We start from the raw sequence: 20443 nt of genomic DNA, 5'->3' as shown, positions 1-20443 counted from the left end.
GAGACCTGGGGGTCCAGCTACATAGATCATTAAAATGTCACGAACAGGCACAGAAAACAATCAAGAAGACTAATGGAATGTGTCCTTTATATCTAGACAACTAGAGTACAAGGGAGTAGAAGTCATGCTTCAGCTGTACAAAGTCCTGGTTAGATCAACCCTGAGGCACTGTGAGCAGTTGTGGGCATCACACCTTAGGAAGAATAGATTGGCTTTGGAGGGAGTGCAGTGTAGATTTACCAGAATGATACCTGGATTCCAAGGGTTAAATTAGGAGGGGAGATTACACAAACTAGGGTTGTATTTTCTAGAAGTTAGAAGGTTAAAGGGTGATTTGATTGAAGTTTTCAAGATATTAAGGGGAACAGCTACGGCAAGCAGAGAGAAACAATTTCTGCTGGAGTTTAGGACTGAGGGACATAGTCTGAGTTAGAAGCAGACCTATCAGGAGTGAAATTAGGAAACACTTCTACACACAAAGGGTGGTAGAAGTTTGGAACTCTCTGCTAAAAATGGCAGTTGATGTTAATTCAAATTTGAGATTGATAGATTTTTGGTAACCAAAGGTACTAAGGGCTATATGGGGCAAGGCAGGGATGTGGAGTTAGGTTGCAGATCAGCCATCATCTCATTGAATGGCAGAGCAGGCTAGAGGGGCTGAATGGCCTACTCCTGTTCCTATGCTAATGGATATTTTATCTTCCTTCATGGCACATTTGCTGTGGAAGAGTTTGAAGAGCAAAGCCTAACAAATGACGTGGACATCAAGCTGCACATAACATGGTTTTATTAAAGGGAAATTGTGTTTGACAAATTTATTAGAGTTCTTTGAGGATGTAACAAGCAGGCTGGATAAAGGGGAACCAGTAGATGTCGTGCATTTGGATTTCCAAAAGGCATTCAATAAGGTGCCACATAAAAGGTTACTAGACAAGAGCTCATGGTGTTGGAGGTAATATGGTTAGAGGATTGGCTAACCAACAGAAAACAGAGTCAGGTTAAATGGGTCATTTTCAGGTTGATAAACTGAAACTAATGGAGTGCCACAGGGATCAGTGCTGGGGCCTCAACTATTTACAATCTATATTAATGATTTGGATGAAGGGACCAAGTGTATTGTAGCCAAATTTGCTGACGATACAAAGATAGGAGGAAAGCAAGTTGTAAAGCAAGTTGTGAGAATATAAATAGGTTAAGTGAGTGGGCAAAAATTTGGCCAATGGAGTATAATGTGGGAAAATGTGAGGTTGTCGACTTTGGCGGGAAGAATAGAAAAGCAGAATACTATTTAAGTGGCAAGGGACTGCAGAATGCTGCAGTACAGAGGGATTTGAATCACAGTGAGTTAGCATGCGGGTACAGCAAGTAATTAGAAAGGCAAATGGAATGTTGGTGTTTATTGGTGGAGTATAAGAAGTAGGGAAGTCTTGCTACAGCAGTTCAGGGCATTGGTGAGATGACACATATAGTGCTGCATACAGGTTTGATCTCCTTACTTAAGGAGGGATATACTTGGATTGGAGGCAGTACAGAGCAGATATAGGCACTGACATGTTGCCCCACGGACATTTGACAAAATTATTGACTCAGCAATTAATCAGTATATAAAGTGTACAGCCAATCTAATGCCATCAACACACAGTCCAATTTAAAACACATTTCCCCCTATAAATAATGTAACTAAGCATACAAACATCAATGGAGAGCAGCACATCTGTATTAGCTAGCTAGCAAGCAAAACAGTACGCAATGCCAATGCAAATTACATTTGTTGACAGAATAGAGCTAGCTACACCATGTCACAGGGTGGTAGATAGACCTTATCAGATTACCTCTATGGATTCACACTGTGACGTGAGGAAAAACTTCTTCACGCAGAGTGGTTAAGGTCTGGAATGCACTGGCTGAGAGTGTGGTGGAGGCAGGTTCAATTAAAGCATTTAAAAGGGAATTAGACTGTTATATGAAAAGGAGGAATGTTCAGGGTTATGACATGATGGACCAGAATGGCCTCCTTCTGTGCTGTAACTATACTGTGATTCTGTGTCAGGAGTGCAAATTCATCCAATAAACCATAAAAGTCAAGGAGAGGATTGTTATTGTGGTTGTTGAGGTGAGGCAGTAGAAAAATCAGCAATAGGAAGACGGACCATTTCTCACACTGCTGTTGTCGCAAGACAATTTAACCCATGTTCAATGTTTGTGCAACTTCTCCAGCTGCTTGTAATATGTGTCTGAAGACAGGGAAGCCAACAAAAGGGCAGTGATCTCCAAATTAGGAGAATTTTATAGAATGGAGCAGATAATACTTCAGATGAGTCTTGTAAAATGGAAAAGCGGAGTGGGGTAAGAAGGGACAGAAAGATTAATGGTAGGTAGCCAAAACTAGTTTATTCATCTTCACATGATATTAAATTAGGTCCTGGATTCTAAAATACAGAAACAATAGAATCTCTCATGGACAAAATGTCATTTGCTCACCAAAGCTAGTGACAAAATTAAATAAACACCATTAGAAATAAAGAGTGTCCTTCAGTTCCACCAATAAAACAATTCTCTTAAATTCACTTATGTCTATCTCAGTCTATCACTGTCGATAACGATTCAACTCTGACAAAATAATTATTAACAAAAAGCTTTTCTGCAAAACATTGAGCGGTTGTTACTGCATGTATTATTCAATTACAAAATATTTAGTCATTATCTGTAAGATTGTACTCCAGACTAACCAATTTATGTCCAAGCCAAATCACTTAACCTGTTAGCATAGGTGGACTTATAACATAATGTAATTAAATGAAACAGACAACTTTCAAATGGCATTGGCCACTCAGGTTATCTACCCTCAAACTGGATATTAAATGATAAACATTACAATTACTGATCTTTGACATAGTTGTAAAACTTGTCCTTTAATCCAATTCACAGAAAAAAAAACAGTTAATGACTGTTGCTAACGTGGTAATTGAAACATAATTTTTACTATGACTTCCTCAACAGTTTTTAAAATTGCAAATGCAGCATGGATTTTGTTAAAGAATCATAGGTAGTTCATCATAGATTAAGGTTTACTAAAGCTAACCATTACATTGTATTTACTGACTATTGTATATAGGTCAGCAACATCCTGTGTTCACCAATATCACTCAGCCCCAATACACTGTATTCTTGTATTCATGATGAGCTTACAGTGCCAACTTCTGGAGATTCCTTGGATTTTCTTGCCTGTTTTCCCCTTTATGCAAGTTCTAGAACAATGAGATTCCAAATGTGTATCAGCGGAATTGTGACATTTACATTGAAATAAAACTGCAGTAACTTTCAACATATCACTGAGCTTGTGTCCCAAATGAAAGTAATGCCAGAGTATTGAAATCAAGACATTTCCGAAGTGATTTTTGCCAGTTTAAAATAAGTTTATGTAATGCAAGCCTTTAAACTTGTGTTTTAAAATAATCTAGCTGCTAAGTTATTTTAAAACACATGGTTGAAGGCTTGGAGCAGTGGTGTCCAATCTTTTTGAATGGCCACATTACAATTTTTTGTCTTATGTAGGGGGCCGGTGAGACAATTTCGTAAAGATAAAATCATTGAAAATGTATCTTACTATTAATCAAAACAACAACAAATGTGCATTTTTGTGAAGAATCTTTACATGAGAAGACTAATTTATTGACTTACTTTCTTGTCACTATGTTGGACACTGTTTTAGTGAGATACCTGGTATTTATTTGCTTGCACAAGTAGTCAATGTCTGCCCGCAGACTTGTGTAGTGATGCAGAGTATTCTGGATAGATGTCCATCTGTTAGGAGTGATCTTGATTGTTCTCTCTCCCTCCTCTCTCTTTCTCTGTCTGTCTGTCTCCATCTCCCTATCTCCCTCCCCCTACTTCTCTGTGTTATGCCCCCCCCCCACCGTGTTGCTTCCTCCCCATACCGTCCCCTATCTTTGTGTCATCCCCCCCTCTCTGTGTTCCCCCATGTCATCCCCAAACTGTGCCATTTCTCCCCCCCATGTCGTCCCCACTCTCTCTGTCTCTCTCTCTCTGTCCCACCACCTCTCTCTCCCTCCCCCCACCTCTCTCTCTCTCTGTCCCCACCACTGCTCTCTCTCTTTCTGTCCCCCACCTCCCCCTCGCTGTGGCCTCCTGCTCTCTCTGTACCCCTCTCCCACCCCACACTCTCTCTGTCTCCTCCTCTCGCTTTCTCTCTGACTGTTGCTGAGAGCGCTAGTTTGAAGAAGCCAATGGGAAGTTTCTCATCCCTGACATTACCAGTCATAGACCCCAAAATTGTTTACCACAGGCACTGGTGTCTGTGTACGGACATGTTGCCGACTACCGATATAGAGAAGGTTCACTAGGTTGATTCCGGGAATTAAGGAATTGTCTTATGAGGAAAGGTTGAGCAGTTTGGGCCTATACTCATTGGAGATGTGATCTTACTGAAACATAGAAGATTTTGTGGGAGTGTGACAGATTAGATGCTGAGAGGATGTTTTCCCACATGTGGGAATCTAGAACTAGGGGGCATGGTTTCAAAATAAGTAGTCTCCCATTTAAGACAGATTTCTTCTCTCAGAGGGTCATTAATCTTTGGAATTCTGTACCCCAGAGAGCAGTGGAGGCTGGGTCATTGAATTTATTCCAAGGCTGAATTAGATTTTTGATCTATAAAGGCATCAAGGGTTATGGGATCAGGCAGGAAAGTGGAGTTAAGGCCACAAGCAGATCAGTCATGATCTTATTGAATGGCGGAGCAGGCTTAAGGGGCCAAATGGCCTACTCCTGCTCTTATTTATTACGTTCTTATCTTCTTATGTCCAGCGTATATTTTGTTTTATTATTTTGCAGTGGACCAGGGAAGAGGCGGAGGGGTATTACATAAATGTTTTGATAGAAAAAATAAATTTTAAACACAGAATGGGCGGCATAGTGGCGCAGTGGTTAGCACCGCAGCCTCACAGCTCCAGCTACCCGGGTTCAATTCTGGGTACTGCCTGTGTGGAGTTTGCAAGTTCTCCCTGTGTCTGCGTGGGTTTCCTCCGGGTGCTCCGGTTTCCTCCCACATGCCAAAGACTTGCAGGTTGATAGGTAAATTGGCCATTATAAATTGCCCCTAGTAGAGGTAGGTGGTAGGGTAATATAGGGACAGGTGGGGATGTGGTAGGAATATGGAATTAGTGTAGGATTAGTATAAATGGGTAGTTGATGGTCGGCACAGACTCGGTGGGCCGAAGGACCTGTTTCAGTGCTGTATCTCTAAACTAAACTAAACTAAACAGTTTCTGCCTCAACTGTTTTGTACTGTCAGTGTTTAATACCAAAAATTATGAATATATAATTCAAAAATCTTCTTTTGGAACACAGTGAAAGTGTTGTCTCACAGAAATTACTAACTAGAGATGTGACGGCGGCAACATTGTTTAGGAGAAAACACCTTACATCGTGGAAGGAGCCATGATGAACTAAACAATGAAATGGAAGAATTGTGATCTTAAAAAATCAATTGTTAAACAAAACCACAAGAACACAGACACTTTTACCACAGTCCCTTATTAGAGGGTATCAAGGATAAGACATTAACATGGAATAGTAATTGTCCAAAGGGAAAGAAGATTTTTGCATATGGAACTGCATTTATTTCTAAGAGTGAGATAAGTTCAAATTTAGATTCTGAAACTACATGAGGGATTTGCACTTCAAATGAGTGAAACCTGACAGCTCTGCTAGTTCTTGGAGCCTTTTTATTTGTTATTTTCCAAAGTTCTAGGAATTAACTTTTGATGAATGGAGTTTGGGATAGTCATATTTATGATGATGAGAGCAATACAAGCACAATTCAAATGTTTCTTTTGATTCTGAATACATTGGGTTTTTATATTTGAAACTTTGGCGATGTTGAACTGAACCAACTGAGAAGAACAAAAGTTCAGATTTAATTCTACTTCCGTCAATTTGAACTGAAGGCAAAATCTACTTAGAGTCAGAGCCGTAAATTTTCAAGAAACCCTTGCTCAAAAGCTGTACAACCAAGGTGTTGATTTACGCCAAAAACATAAACATGATTAAAAATCTGTCATGGGACTTGCAGGACAGACAAGTAATATTAATGTGGCATTCTCTCCCTCTATCTGTTCTTTTACTGTCTTCACAGCCGGCTTAGCTGTGGAATTTGCGGGTATCTTCTGTCACCGAAGACCATCTAAATTGATGGTCAAAGAATCATGTGCAGCCTGCTTTTAATCTTCAGTGTGCACTTCCAGTGAGCGAAGCTTTCTGTCAAAATTACTCTTATAGTACAGAGGGATGACCACCATGACCTCTTGTCTCCTTTGAAAGCTGAAAAATGCATCAGACCAGTTTGAATGGGATAAAATGAAGATATAGTTACAGGTTAAGGAATAGACATGGAAAGGTACTGAGAATACAATCCTTAAAAGCAATAAAAATAGGCAGGTTAAAATACCCTTTCTTTGTACATACTGGGGGGGAATTTTAACTCCCACATGACGGGCAGGGGATGGTCTGTTCGGGGGTGGTGGGGGGGGTGGGGTTTAAATTGTCAATTTCATGAATACTAAGCCCAACCCATCATAACAGCAAATGTTCCGTTTTAACCACGCCAGTTTTTGAGGTGTTTGAGAAACCTGCAATGGAGAGGCTAGTCTGTCATGATGATATTTAAATAAGACTCCTTGCCAGAGATGTTGCCAGTGATTTCAACTTAATGAGCTGAATTTTATTAACGCACTGCACATCGTAGCGGCGTGCTTTGAACTCTGTGGTCTTCACGTGCGGAAGCGCCGCCGCTGAGACCCCGCGATACTTCGCGCAGGGGATCATTTAAATGGAGGGGGCGGAGCGGCCGCCCCCAATGATGTAGCGGGGGCGGCTGCTGCATCCCCAGCAACGGCATCTGGCGCCACTGTGTAGGCGCTGGTGCCATTTTTAAAGAGCTGTAAGCCCTGAGGCGAAATTTAATATTTAAAGTTACATTGTGCAGCATTATGTATAAAAAATGCAATAAATACTGGAGGCCCTTCCCCCCCCCCGCTCCCCCCTCACCAATGTTTGTTTCTGGAGCATTATCATCAAAAGGAACTTTATTCCCAACCCACACTTTCACCCCCGCAACCTCTTAACATGTACCCTTCCCCCCCTTCCCACCATCCCCACAACCAATAAGATGTGTTATTCCCGCTCCCCCACCCACCCTGATGCTTTCAGTCCTCCCCCCTCCCCACCAGTGTCTCGCCTCGGAACTCTAAACGGAGTTCCGAAGGTGCGCGAGTTGTGACCGGCACCTGTAATATCGGCGTGGGACCGCCGCTGGCACCAGGTAGGTTCATCTGCATGTTTATTTATCTTAATTTTAATATTTAAATAAGGGCCCCGCCGCTTCACGGCAGGACCGAGGCCTCGCCTCCACCGATAAAATGCAGCGGGGCCTTCTCGGGATTGGAGATGGTGGCGGGCCACTCCCACAAGCATTTTACAGGCCCCTCCCGCCACGATCCCCGATGTCGAGGGGCTAGTAAAATTCAGACCAATGTCTCCTGGAAAGCAGAATGGGAACCAGGGGACACAATTTCAAAATAAGGGAGAAGCCACTTAGGACAGAGATGAGGAGAAATTTCTTTACTCAGAGGGTTGTGAATCTTTGGAATTCTCTACCCCAGAGGGCTGTGAAAGCTCAGTCATTGAGTAGATTTCTAAATACCAATGACATAAAGGGATATGGGGATAGCATGGGAAAAAGTCATTGAAGTAGATGATCAGCCATGTTCGTATTGAATGGCAGAGCTGACTTGATGGGCTGAATGGCCTACTTCTGCTCCTATGCTGCTAGGGTACTACCCTGAGGAACTCCTGCAGTGATGTCCTGGGGCTAAGATGATTGACCTCCAACAAGCACAACCATCTTCCTGGACAGGTCAGGAGGCAACCTTCAGTACTCACCAGTGAGGGTCTCTAGAATAATCATTGGCTCCATCCAATTGTACGAGGCATTGCGTGACTAGGCCAGGAGTTCTTAAAAGGACAGCTAGAGACTGTTCTGAAAGGGGCCAAGAAATCTTCAGATTACAGATGGAGCCTTGTTTAACATCTCATCTGAAGGATCACATCTCTGACCAATGTTCCCTCTTTTGTCTTAGAGTGTGCGGATGAGTTAAGTGCACAGTCCCTTTAAATTCTTCTGCGAGGCCGCGCACATGTACTAATTTAAAGGGGGCAAATTATGCACAGCCTGCGTGGGGACGTTTGGGTTTCTGTGCGGCCGTGCAACATTCCCTCAGAATAACACTGAAGTGCTCCTCCTGGGTGTACAAATAAACTCCAGCCCATTCAAGCTCCACCCACCGCCCCGAATTGTTTCTCTCTTTTCCCCCCCCTCCACTCCCCCAAAGACACGACCTGCCAGCTAAACCAGCCAAACTCTTTCCTCCCACAGGGCACCAGTTGTATCCAAATGAGGACTGAACCCAAAATTGGGCCTTGTGTTGGCATGATGGGCATGTGGAGCAGTTGCTCTGCTAACTCCGCGCCTGTCACAGGCAGAAGTAAAAATTATCGGCCCATACTGTATCCTAGTTCATTTTCAGAACAAACAAAGTGCCTTTGGTCCTGCAGACAATTTTTCCCGAAGCTTCCATTTTTAAATTGGGGAAGGAAAGACAGCTTCTAGCTATCTCAGAACTATATGTGAGAAATTGCCCCATTTCATCACATAATGCTCTCAATTCCTCATTTGCTGAGTTCTTCATTTTGGTTACGCTGTTAAGCTGGTATGCTTAATGTACGTTCAGCACTTCAGCACTGAAAGAGAATAAAGCTGGAGGATGAATCACTACAAGCCAGCTGAAAAGCAGTATTTTTAGATGAATGATGAGCAGTACATCCCTGGGGCCATCAAATGATGAGGAACAGAAGATCTTTGCCTTAAAATTGCAGTGGGTTGGAGGAATTCCTGGTTTTAGTAGCTGGATATTGAATAATATTAAATTAATTATGTTACATATGCATGGGAGGAATCCACCTCTCACCTGTAGGTATTGCAGTATTTTTTGGCTAGCCACTTCTGTGTGAATGTTGCAATTGATTTATCACACGATTTATCACACAACAATGTGCTGGTCCACTCCTGCATTGATTATCAAAGAGTCTATGAATGTCACAGCGAGCAGATTTATTACCAGCAATTCCAATCTTTTACCTTTTCAGAACCATTAAGCCTATTTAAGTTTATTTATGACTATGGCTGTTTACCTATTATTGCTATTCCTCATTATGATGTTAGAGCTTATTTATTCATATATTCCAGAAATGCCGCCACTACCAAGCAATTAGAATGTAACATAGCAAGGCAAGGTAGTTTTTAAAATGGGTAAAATGTTCTTGTAGATTTGTAGTAAACTGAAGGCCAGAATTGTATGCCCCCGGGAGTGGGTGCTATACCTGTCGATGACCCGCCCCTACTGCTATTTTACCTGCACTGAAATTTGGGAAAGATTTCCACCACACGACACCAATCAGGAGTTAAAATCTACCCTTTAACCATTTCCATACAGTTTACTTCTTAGCTCAAAATAGACCTGGTTAAGAAGACCCATGTGAAAGTATATTTGTCACTGGACAGAGGGTTAAAATAGCTTACCTGGAACTTTTTCCCCTTAAAACTTCAGGGTATCATTTCTGCATGCTGTACTTTTGGAGGAAGATTGGCTGAAATCCCAGAGATGCTGCAGGAATGACCATTTCTGTAGATTCTCTGGGGCTTCTGCCAATCTTCTGCCAAAATAACAGCAGATTGTCAGAAGAACCCCTGTGGAAATCTCAGTTTATTTTTATGAGATTTGCATTGATCTTCTTAAGACTCCAAAATCTTTACTATCCCTTTAACTGCTCATTTCAAGAAGCAGATGGTTTGGAAGCTTTTCATTAATTATTATTAAATGTTTTAAACTTGAAAATATCATAGCTCCAGCCATATTAACAGTGATGTCAACTTTTTGGATTCTTCGAAAATATGAGCATAAATTGAGGAACAGCACATGTTAAAAACTTCTCCTTTTGGGACATCATGTGGCAAAACACATTGATCCAGATTTTGTGGTCAGTAACAAACGAATGGCACTCACCGTTCACTATGCGGACAGCTGCCCACAAGAGTTTTTGCGGGCTTTTGAGCAGAGACTTGCTTTCTTCAGTTGTCTTATCCAGTGCGGCGTCATCTGCAGGGGAACTGTGGCATGTGTGAGAGGGCAAGCAACAGTGTGGCTCAACAAATCAGATTGAGGAATCCCCAGTGAAACATGCAGGGGGAATTTTAACACCCCAAAAACAGCTGGATTTGCATTGGGTGAGATGGAAAAAAATTTTAAATCTCAAACCCACCCACTAGTGGGTTTAACAGATGTGGGAAGGGGTTGCGGGAAACCAACTTGCTCCCAGGAGGCAGGTTTGTCATATAAATATTATAATGAGGCTGCGTGCCTGAGATATAACCTGTCTTTCAGATTTAACACTGGCTGGCTGGGTTTCCCTGACCTCGAGGAGAAAAGCTGCATGGAAGAGGTACTTCTCTCCATCCCATCAAGCTTACCTGCTTCCCTGCCCACAATCCATCCATCCCCGTGATCACTCCTCCACCCCCAGATCACCAGCTCACCCCCTTTGTGATCACCGCCAGCCACCACTCACCCCTGCCTCCACTGCGATGACATCCCCACGATCACCAACCCAATCACCACCCCCCCACCCACCCCTGCAATCACCAACCTTCCAGGTGATCAGGTCCTCTCCTATATCACACAGCTTCCAGCGATGAGCCCATCCCATGATCAGACCCTCTGCTGCAATGAGAATCCCTCCCGCGATCAAAACCCTCCTGCTATCAGACCTCCTCCCCAATCAGACCCCCATGAACAGAACCCCTCCCGTGATCAGAACCATTCCTGCGAACAGCCGCGCCCCCCCCCCCCACGATCTGACTCCTCTCACAACCAGATCCCCTCCTGCGATCAGTCCCTCCACGAGCAGTCCTCCTCCCACAATGAGACCCCCCTCCCACAATCATGCCCACTTCCACAGTCAGACACCCCACAAAGTCTGACCCCTTCCCGGGATCAAACCCCTCGCTCTGCAGTCAGATTGTCCCCATGATCTCCATTCCCCACAGGATCAGATGCACACCCACAATCAGACCACCCAGTGATCACTGGCCCCACACCATCACCCCAGGATTGGAATTTCCTTTGATCAGACCACCCCCCCCCATCCACCCCATCCTACCCCCAACCTCCAAGCTGATCAGAATCCCCCTTGATCACCGACTCCCTGTGCAATCAGACACCCTGCAATCATTGACCCCACCCAAAATCTGACCTCCGCTATGATAACAGGCTCCCCTTGTGATCACTGACACCCCTCTGATCAGACCCTCCCTGTGATCACTGACTGCCCCTGATTGGTCTTCCCCTGAAATCAGACCACCCCATGTCCCTTCCACGATCAGACCCCCTCCCCTCTCGGTTTCCAGGTTTCCCAACACCCCACCCCCACCCCCCCACACTGCCACTTACAAAACCTGCTCCAGTCACGATCAGGACCACAGAGTCTAAAGCAGGTGGTATAAATCAAATTTAAATAATCTACAGCAAACACAATAATGAGAGGGAAAGAAAGATGGGATTAAAAGAGAGAGAGATAAAAGTGACAGGCAGGAAAAGTACAAATAATAATTTTTTTTAAATCTTCAGCACGAATTAAAATATGAAGGAATGAGACTTCTGTTACAACCGAGAATGAAGGAGTGTACTGTCTTTCTCTAGTTCCACTTCTCCATGGGTCCAACATATATTTAAATGTTTTACCCAGTTACCGATAGGGCCAGTTATATACTTTATCTATTCTAGTTTCAGAATAAAAATCCACCATCCAGGTTTCTTTATAAACAACAAAGTTATTAATTTATTATAAAACAAGACTCATTCAATAAAGATGCAAAGCTGATTAAGACACAGGATGAAATATGAAAGTATAAATATATTCCCTTCTAAATAACTGAACACACACGCACATGCACACCGGTTAAAGAAAAAAATAAAGAAGCTTTCTCTGCAGAGATCAACTTTACAAAAAAAGCAAAAAAGTACTTTGGCCAAATACTCATTAATTCTTGACGAAAAAGGATAAGATATGGATTGTTCCAGATGGATCTTTGGTGTGGCATCCAGTTTCACTAGACACATGCGGTGGTCACTGGGATCTTTTCAGAAAGCAGTTCATTCAGGGGATGTTGAAAGAAAGCCTTGCAGAAACTTCTCAGGAGAAATGCTGCATCAGTTTCTCCAGTTCTCGCACTGGATTCTCAGGGTTTTTCACAGAGGTAGAACAGGGTGAGCTGGTAGTCTCTCTCTCTTAGCAGACTTATACCCCAACTGAACTCCAAACAAACAGTTCAAAAATGAAACCAACTCTTGACCACCATAAATCTAGATATGTCACCTCTCTGTAAACAACTCTGATAGTCAGCAAGGCTCCTACTGTTTACTTAGCTTAAGACATGTGACTTCCAGTAAGTGTTTTTAAACAAAGTCTCAAGTGTCCTTCCTGTGATTGTTTTTTTTTAAAAAAATAAGTCCGGCATCTCCTCAGCTATTTCCACAGTCTTTCGAACACAAGCCCTCAAAAAATATTAATAATGGAAGCACCTTCATAACGCTTCATTCTTGCAAGATTACATTAACTGGGCCGAAAAGGTTGTTTGGCAGTAATTCTGACTTATCACAGTGTTAAAAATCTGCTTAGTCTTGAATGCACCAGCCCTAACCTTTACTGTGTTCAGTGGATAACTAGTGGGTAAGTACTGCAACTTCACGCCCTTGCACTGATTTCCATGCTGAGCCTATCAGTGAGGTGCTGTCATTGTGAGCGCTGTTAGCTTCATCGTTATTCTCAATGTGCCCAGACCATAAAAACTCTAGGATGTTGTGGAGTAGTAGGACATTGATTGATACCTGTCATTCCTCCAAGGCAAAGATGTATTTTCCTCTGTTCATTAGTGTTAGCAAAAAAAATCTTTATACTCATTGTGACGAAGCTGGAAATCCATTGTATCTCAAATTATAACATTTTAATTGCTTTCTGTTGACTGCTTTCTGAAAAGGATTTATTTCCTTTTTGTACAGGTGTACAGTGCATGTTTTGATCAAATACAATCATGTCTGAGAACATTGCACATAAATGCCAACAGAAATTCTCTTCTAGCAGTGAAAGATTTTGATTTGCTCAATTGCTTTTGAACTATACATAACTAAATGTGGATCTTTTGAAGGCAATGGCTATTTTATTTTGTACATTATAAATGAGCAGATGTCAGACAATGTGAACTTACAAACTCGATTGTCTTAATAGCTGGACCATCAAAACATAGATTCCACACAAATGGGAGGAAGTTATACTTGGACAGAGCTTTGGTCAGACCCCATCAGGATTACTGTGTACTCCACACCACACCTCAGGGGGGATATATTGGTCTTTGAAGGGAATGAGGGAATGTAGTGCAGATTCACCAGAATGATACTGTGATTTAAATAGTTAAACCATCGCTCTACCAGCGTGGGGCCTCTGACCTTGACTCTGAACTCCTTCCTATTATCTCCTATCAATTTCCTATTGCCCATTTGCTATCAGATTTTTATGTATCCTAATTTTTATGTAACCAGGCCTAGGTAACTTGAGCTTTCCCTGAGTTCATTTACAGTGCGTTTTAGCTGCTGTTCAGGATCCGAGCCCATCACTCTATTTCTACTTTTGCTCTTTTTTTCTTTCACTTTTCTCTTTACCCCTCCTAGACCCCTCTCTTCTATTGCCATACCTTCTTTCAACTCGCCTCTCAGGTACACTGCCCTCCCAATTCCCTATCCCAACCCTACAGTACTCCTCAACCTTCCTGCTCTCTTGCCACCTTCCAAGCCTTGACTTCTTCTTAGATAAACCTACAGCTTCCCTCTGTGCCTCTCTTGACATCCTCCAAAGGGCTCATCAAAACACTTGGCGCTACCTCATTATGAGTAACAACCCCAATTGCACTATCCCAATTTCTCATAGACCTTTCCACTCAGTGTGCCAGCTGAGGGCTAATCTTGTCAATCTCCTCTCTATCCAACTCACCCCTCTCACTGCTGACCCTGTGAACTCTGCTCTCTCCAGCTCTCTATGCATCTCTCTCCAGAATATCCATTTGCTTGTGAACAAGGCCTTTGCCATTCATGGACTGATTGCATCAACATCATGGCCTTCAGGCATACCTGCCTAAGGGGTGATGACACTTTTCTCCTTAATGAAGCCTCCCAACCTGACTATATCTTTCACCACTAGTCCTGTCAAAGTGTCATTGTGGTGATATAGTGCTGATCACCAAATCTCACCTTGGCCTGCCCCCCGCCCCACGCTACTCCTCTGGCACTTTCTCTGCCTTTGAGCATCTCAACTTGTTCTGCCCCTCTCACCTCTCTTTTCAATATCATAATTTCTACCACCCTCCCAAGTACGATAAAAATTTTCTCACCGAGATAGCTTCACTGTTTTCCTCCGTCAGCCTCTGCACCTAACAACTTCTCATCCTTGGTGGTTTCAACCTCCATCTCAACTCACATACTCTATTACCTCTGAGTTCACTGCCCTCATATCCTCCCTAAATCTCTCCCTCCCTGTAAGCTCTTCAACCCATATTCGTGGTCACCCCCCCACCCCCTCGACCTTGCCATCTCATGTGGTCTTGCTCGTCCCATCGTATCAATCACAGATAAGGCCATCACTGATCACTTCCTTGTATCACTCGCGACCCACATCTCCCTTCCACGTCCGAGCCCTATCTCTTTCTGTATCCACCCGTGGAAGAAACCATCCCCCAATTCACTTACAACTGCCGTTTCAAAATCCAAACTGCTTAGCTTTTAGCCCTCCATTCAACACAACATTTCTGCAATTACTGATTTGCTTAACTGCACCCTCACCGCCACCTGTGGTGTTCTAGTCCCCAATTAAACCAGTACTCTCTCTCACCCTAGCCACTCCCTTAAGTCCAAGAGACGCAGACTTGAAAGGATATGGCGAACAATTGGTTTAGCCATTCACTGCCAGATCTGGCTGGACCACATAAAGCACTATCAGGTCCTGCTGTCATCTGCTAAAATTGCTCACTATTCCAGGAACATCCTGGAATGCAAAGATAACCCCCAGCTTCTTATCTCTGCTGTGTACCATCTTCTTAAACCCTTCTCCCCTGTCTCCTCCACTGTCCCCTGCAACAATAAGTGCGAGGAGCTCATGGACTTCTTTGTCACGAAGATCGAGACAATCCGATCAGCTGCTTCTTCTGTGTCCCTCCCGTCCACTAGCCCGCTTCACCAAACTTCCTCTGACGTTCCCTTTCCCTAGCCCTAAACTTGCATCTTTATCTAGTTTCTCTCCTATCTCCCCTCATGCACTTCTTGTCCATAAGACCCACCTCCTGCTCCCACGACCCTATTCCCACTAAACTACTGACCACCCAACTTCCTCTCCTGGTTCCCATGTTGGCCGATATTGTTAACGGTTCTCTTGCTTCAGATGTTGTCCCTCCTTAAATCTGTCATCATCAACCTCTTCTTCAAAAAACCAACCCTTGGCACCCACCATCCTTGCAAACTACCACCTCATCTCTAACCTCCCTTTCTTTTCCAAAGTCCTTGAACGTGTTGTGTTATGACCTCAGTGAGATATTTTACATGAAAAAAACTAGATATGAAACCCCAGAACAATTTCAAGAATTACACAAGATTTCACGTTTTAAGACTTATTATAACAACTAAACTAAAAGAAATTCCCATTAACTAAATAGTATTTTGCAAGTAGTTAATATCCCAAATTACAAAGAAAGGTATTTTCTTTATTTATTAAACGTACTTGAAAACCTCACACCACACTTGTACCTTACATAGTCCTTTTTGATGGTGAAATCCAATACGGTTAAAAGTCCCAAACTCCTCCCAGTTGCAATGGGTTGAATCTCCCAGACCTTTTCAAAAATCAATTGTTCTCTCCGTTCACTTCTCCAAGCCCTTCCAACCTAGACATCTGTGAATAAGGTGTTTCCTGGTGATCCTGCTGATCCTCTACTTCTCCATAACCTTCAGCTTTCAAAACAGGTTCAAGTCTTCGCAGCCTTTTGCTGTATCGAACTTCCGAGAGCACGTGTATCCTCTCTCTCACTCACTCTCGAGCTGCCACTTCTGCATTCCCTTCCTACAGCCTGCCTTGAGGCCGCAACCGCCTGGTTTCTCCTCTTATAGTCGGTTGCTTTTAGAAAGTCTGTTAAATTTATCTGGACTCAGAAATCAATAGCTTATTGTTTTGATACAAAAATGCAGAGTCCAGGTACATTTACATCTTCTGAATTTCTGACTCCTTGTTTTATGATCCGAAAGTCTGTGAGGGTGAAAACCATTGTTCTTCAGGTCCTTGCAGTCTCTGCTTTTGAAAGGAAAGTCTTTGATCTTTGTTCTCTGTTGTCCTGGTAACCAAAACTTCTGTCTTATTCTTTCGCAGAGTGGCGGTGAGGTCACCTGACCTTCTGGCCTCCATCTTGAACTTAAAAAAAATCATAATTTTTAATAATCCTGTTACAAGATCCAGCATTCAGAAGAGTTATTGCCTCCCAAGTCCGTGCCCATCTTTCCTGGAACTCTATATTTGAATCGTTCTAATCAGGCCCCTGCCACAGTACCGGAGTGGCTTATATCAAAGTCACAAATGACACCCCTATGTGACTGTGACTAAAGTAAATTATCTCTCCTCGTCCTTCTTGACTTGTCTGCAGCCTTTAGAACAATTGACCACACCATTCTCCACCATCATCCAGCTGGGTGTGTCACCTGGTTCCATTCTTATCTATTTAATCGCAACCAGAGTATCACTTGCAATGGCTTCTCTTCCCAGTTCCACACTGTTACCTCTGGTATCCCCTAAGAATCTATCCTTGGCTACTTCCTATTTCTCATTTACATGCTGCCCCTTGGTGACATCATCTGAAAGCACAGTGTTAGTTTTCACATGTACGCTGATGACACCCAGCTCTCCCTCACCACCAGCTCTTTAGACCCCTCCACTGTTGCTAAATTATCAGACTGCTTATCCAGCATCCAGTACTGGATGAGCAGAAATTTTCTCCAATTAAATGATGGGAAGACTGAAGCCATTGTTTTCAGTCCCTGCTCCAAACTCCATTCCCGAGCTACCGACTCCATCCCTCTCCCTGGCAACACTCTGAGGTTAAGCCAGTCTGTTCGCATTCTTGGTGTCACATTTGACCCTGAGATGAGCTTCCAACCACATATTCATGCAATCAGTAAGACCACCTATTTCAACCTCTGTAACATCATCCAACTTCGCCCCTATCTCACCTCATGTGCTGCTGAAACCCTCATTCATGCTTTTGTTACCTCTAGACTTGACTGTTTGAATGGACTCCTGGCTGGTCTCCCACATTCTACCTTCCGTAAACTTGAGGTCATCCAAACCTCTACTGCCCATGTCTTAACTCACACCAAGTCCCATTACCTATCACCCCTATGCTTGCTGACTTACATTGACTTCCGGTCTAGGAATATCTTGATTTTAAAATTCACATTTTCAAATCCCACCATGGCCTCGGCCCTCTGTGTCTCTGCAATCCCCTCCAGCCCCACAACCCTCCGAGGTATCTTTACTCTTCTATTTCTGGTCTCTTGAGCATCCCCGATTTTAATTGATTCACCATTGGTGGCTATGCCTTCAGTTGCCTAAGCCCTAAGCTCTGGAATTCACTCCCTACAACTCTCCACTGTTTGCCTTTGCTCCATGACCTTCTGGTCAGTTATTCTCTGTGACCTTGTCCTATCAACACCTCTTTTGTTATCTCTTGCCCCACCCCCGCTTTACTTGCTTAAAACCTTTTACAGTTCTAATATTTTCCAGGTCTGATGAAGGGTCACTGACCCGAAACATTAATTCTGCTTCTCTCTCCACAGATACTGCCAGACCTGCTGAGTATTTCCAGCATTTCTTGTTTTTATATCCGCCTCTTTACTTCTCTTTCCTCCTTTAAGACACTCCTTTAAACCTACCTCTTTGACCAAGCTTTTGGTCACCAAATCTAATAGTTCCTTATGTGCTTTATAATGCTCCTGTGAACGCCTTGGGAAGTTTTATTACTTTAATGGTGCTCTACAAATATAAGTTGCAGTTGTTGTAAATTATAAGAACAGATTGCATATTCCCTTGACTATAGAAGATTAAGTGGTGATCTGATCGAGGTGCTTAATTTGATAGGGTGGATAGCAAGATAATATTTTCTGCAGTCAAGGAACCAAGGACGAGGGAGCACAGTCTTAAAATTAGAGCTAGGCCATTCAGGAGCGAACTTAGGAAGTACTTTTTCACAGGAAGTATAGTAGAAATTTGGAACTCTGTCTCCTAAAGCTATGTGGATTCTAGGTCATTTGGAGCTTTGAAGATTGGTAGATTTTTATTAGGTAAGGCATTCAACAAATATCAAGCTAAGTCGGGAAAACGGAGTTGAGGTGCTTGTCAGTCATGATCTAATTGAATGGTGAAATGGCCTACTTCTGTTCCTCATTTACCTATACTCCACTGTACCTTTGAAGCTGGCTTGATGGACACGTTGTGCTCAGAGACCTCTGTAGGGTGTGATAAATGCAAAACTCCGATCTCTCCCGAATTCACTCAAGCCAACAGTATGCCACATTATTGTAATGAGACAGGTGAGGAAATGCCAAGTGGAATCGACACACTTTTTTCCACAAAGAAGGAGGAGAATCTGATGAGTATTCGTACCATTCTCATAGGAACATAAAACCTGCTAGATGAGAAAAGGCCAAAGTCCATCTCGTTCATCTTCTGTCATCCTGGTAGTCACATGATACAATGATAATGGAGTTATTCACAATATAAGAATTAATGTCCATGAATTAGTCTACAGCAGACCCAAGCATGAGGCTAGGAAAGCCCCAAGTGGTGGAAAGCTTTGGAAACTATGGGTCCAATTTTAACTCTATAAGAGAATGGGTTTTGAGTGAGTTAAAATCTCAAGGAATAAGTCCAAGCATGTGACACTTACCACACATCATGCCTTAAATTACTCATAAAAGAAGAAAAAAAGATGCCAGTGAAGTGTGATTAACATTGATAAATCTGAAACAACATCCCTTTTAGAAAGCTTCGAGAGCCATCAACATCATGTAAATCTAACCAATATTTTCCCTCTGTGGAATATAGCCCAATTATTGTTATTAATCAATAGCAACATGGTATAAATTTGCTTCAGCAGAGAAAGGCACTGATGTTACAGGAGTCCTCATGGGATTGAAATCAATTTTAACAACTTGAGCCTGCAGGATGTAGCAAAGTATATAGCTTTCAAGAGTTACTGTGGGGGAGAGGTGGAAATCAGCTTGTCATTCCTTGTAGTAATGGGCTGATTGAAATAAACTATAAAAGGTAAAACTGAATGTTTTGAATTGAATTGTCAGCGATTACTGTGACGTCTTTTCCGATGTTTATTATTTGTTGTTTATTTGGTTTTAGTTAACATTCTGCTTTAAAGCACCACTTCCTTTAATTTATTAAAAGACAAATTAGTCAGAATCTCTGCAGTGTAAACTTCTACCTTTATAATTTTTATTTCAGTTTTTTTAAACTTTTAAACTGTAAAGGTTGGTGACTGGAATGTGCTGTTGATCTACTTAGAGCATTGCAATATGAGCCTAGTACCATTACCTCACATGATATATAACAAGGTATGTTCCATCAGTAATATAGCTTGCATATGATTCATGGAAAGCTAGGGCAGTGACCTGTTCAGCTCTGATGTTGCAAAGTCGTATTTGTGCTATGTGTTATTGTACACTCATTTATCTCTCATGGCTTTTCTCAGCGACATTGCCAGTGTTCCATGTCTCTGGATAGACTGATAAGGAGGGACATACAGGCAGAAAACCTGGAATCAAGTAGACTGGGAGAAGAAGGAACAGCACTGGGAACCAGATAGTTAGGTTGAGAAGACAGACAAATGTAATTTTATAAAATCTCAGTCTGGTTGGAGAACAAGACCTGTTAGGATCACATAATGAGAATCTGGGCGCTTCCTTCACTTTTCTGCCTATTAATTTCAGTGGATGGACTATCATGGCAAGAGCATCTTAATTCTTGATATGTCGTTCCAGCAGGTGATACACCCCACAGGGAGTGTGGATTCACAAAATTATGCTTTGAATGTTGCGAGGCAAAGAATTCGGAATTAGGCAGGCAAGCAAGGAGAGGAAAATTAAGTTTGTCTTAGTCCTCCGGTCAACCCAGTGTCACCCTAGCCAGATCCTATAATTTCAAAGACTCTCCT

General features: G+C 42.6%; 1 protein-coding gene across 1 annotated transcript in view; it reads left to right on the top strand.

Annotated features, from left to right (window-relative positions):
* Positions 1–20443, top strand: part of dclk2a (doublecortin-like kinase 2a) — a 476915-nt gene that overhangs the window by 291857 nt on the left and 164615 nt on the right. The window lies entirely within an intron of this gene.

This window comes from Heterodontus francisci, chromosome 1, assembly GCF_036365525.1.
Source record: "Heterodontus francisci isolate sHetFra1 chromosome 1, sHetFra1.hap1, whole genome shotgun sequence".
Classification (NCBI taxonomy): Eukaryota; Metazoa; Chordata; class Chondrichthyes; order Heterodontiformes; family Heterodontidae; genus Heterodontus; species Heterodontus francisci.
Note: the sequence above shows the minus strand (reverse complement) of the source record. Positions and strands in the feature narration are given on the sequence as shown.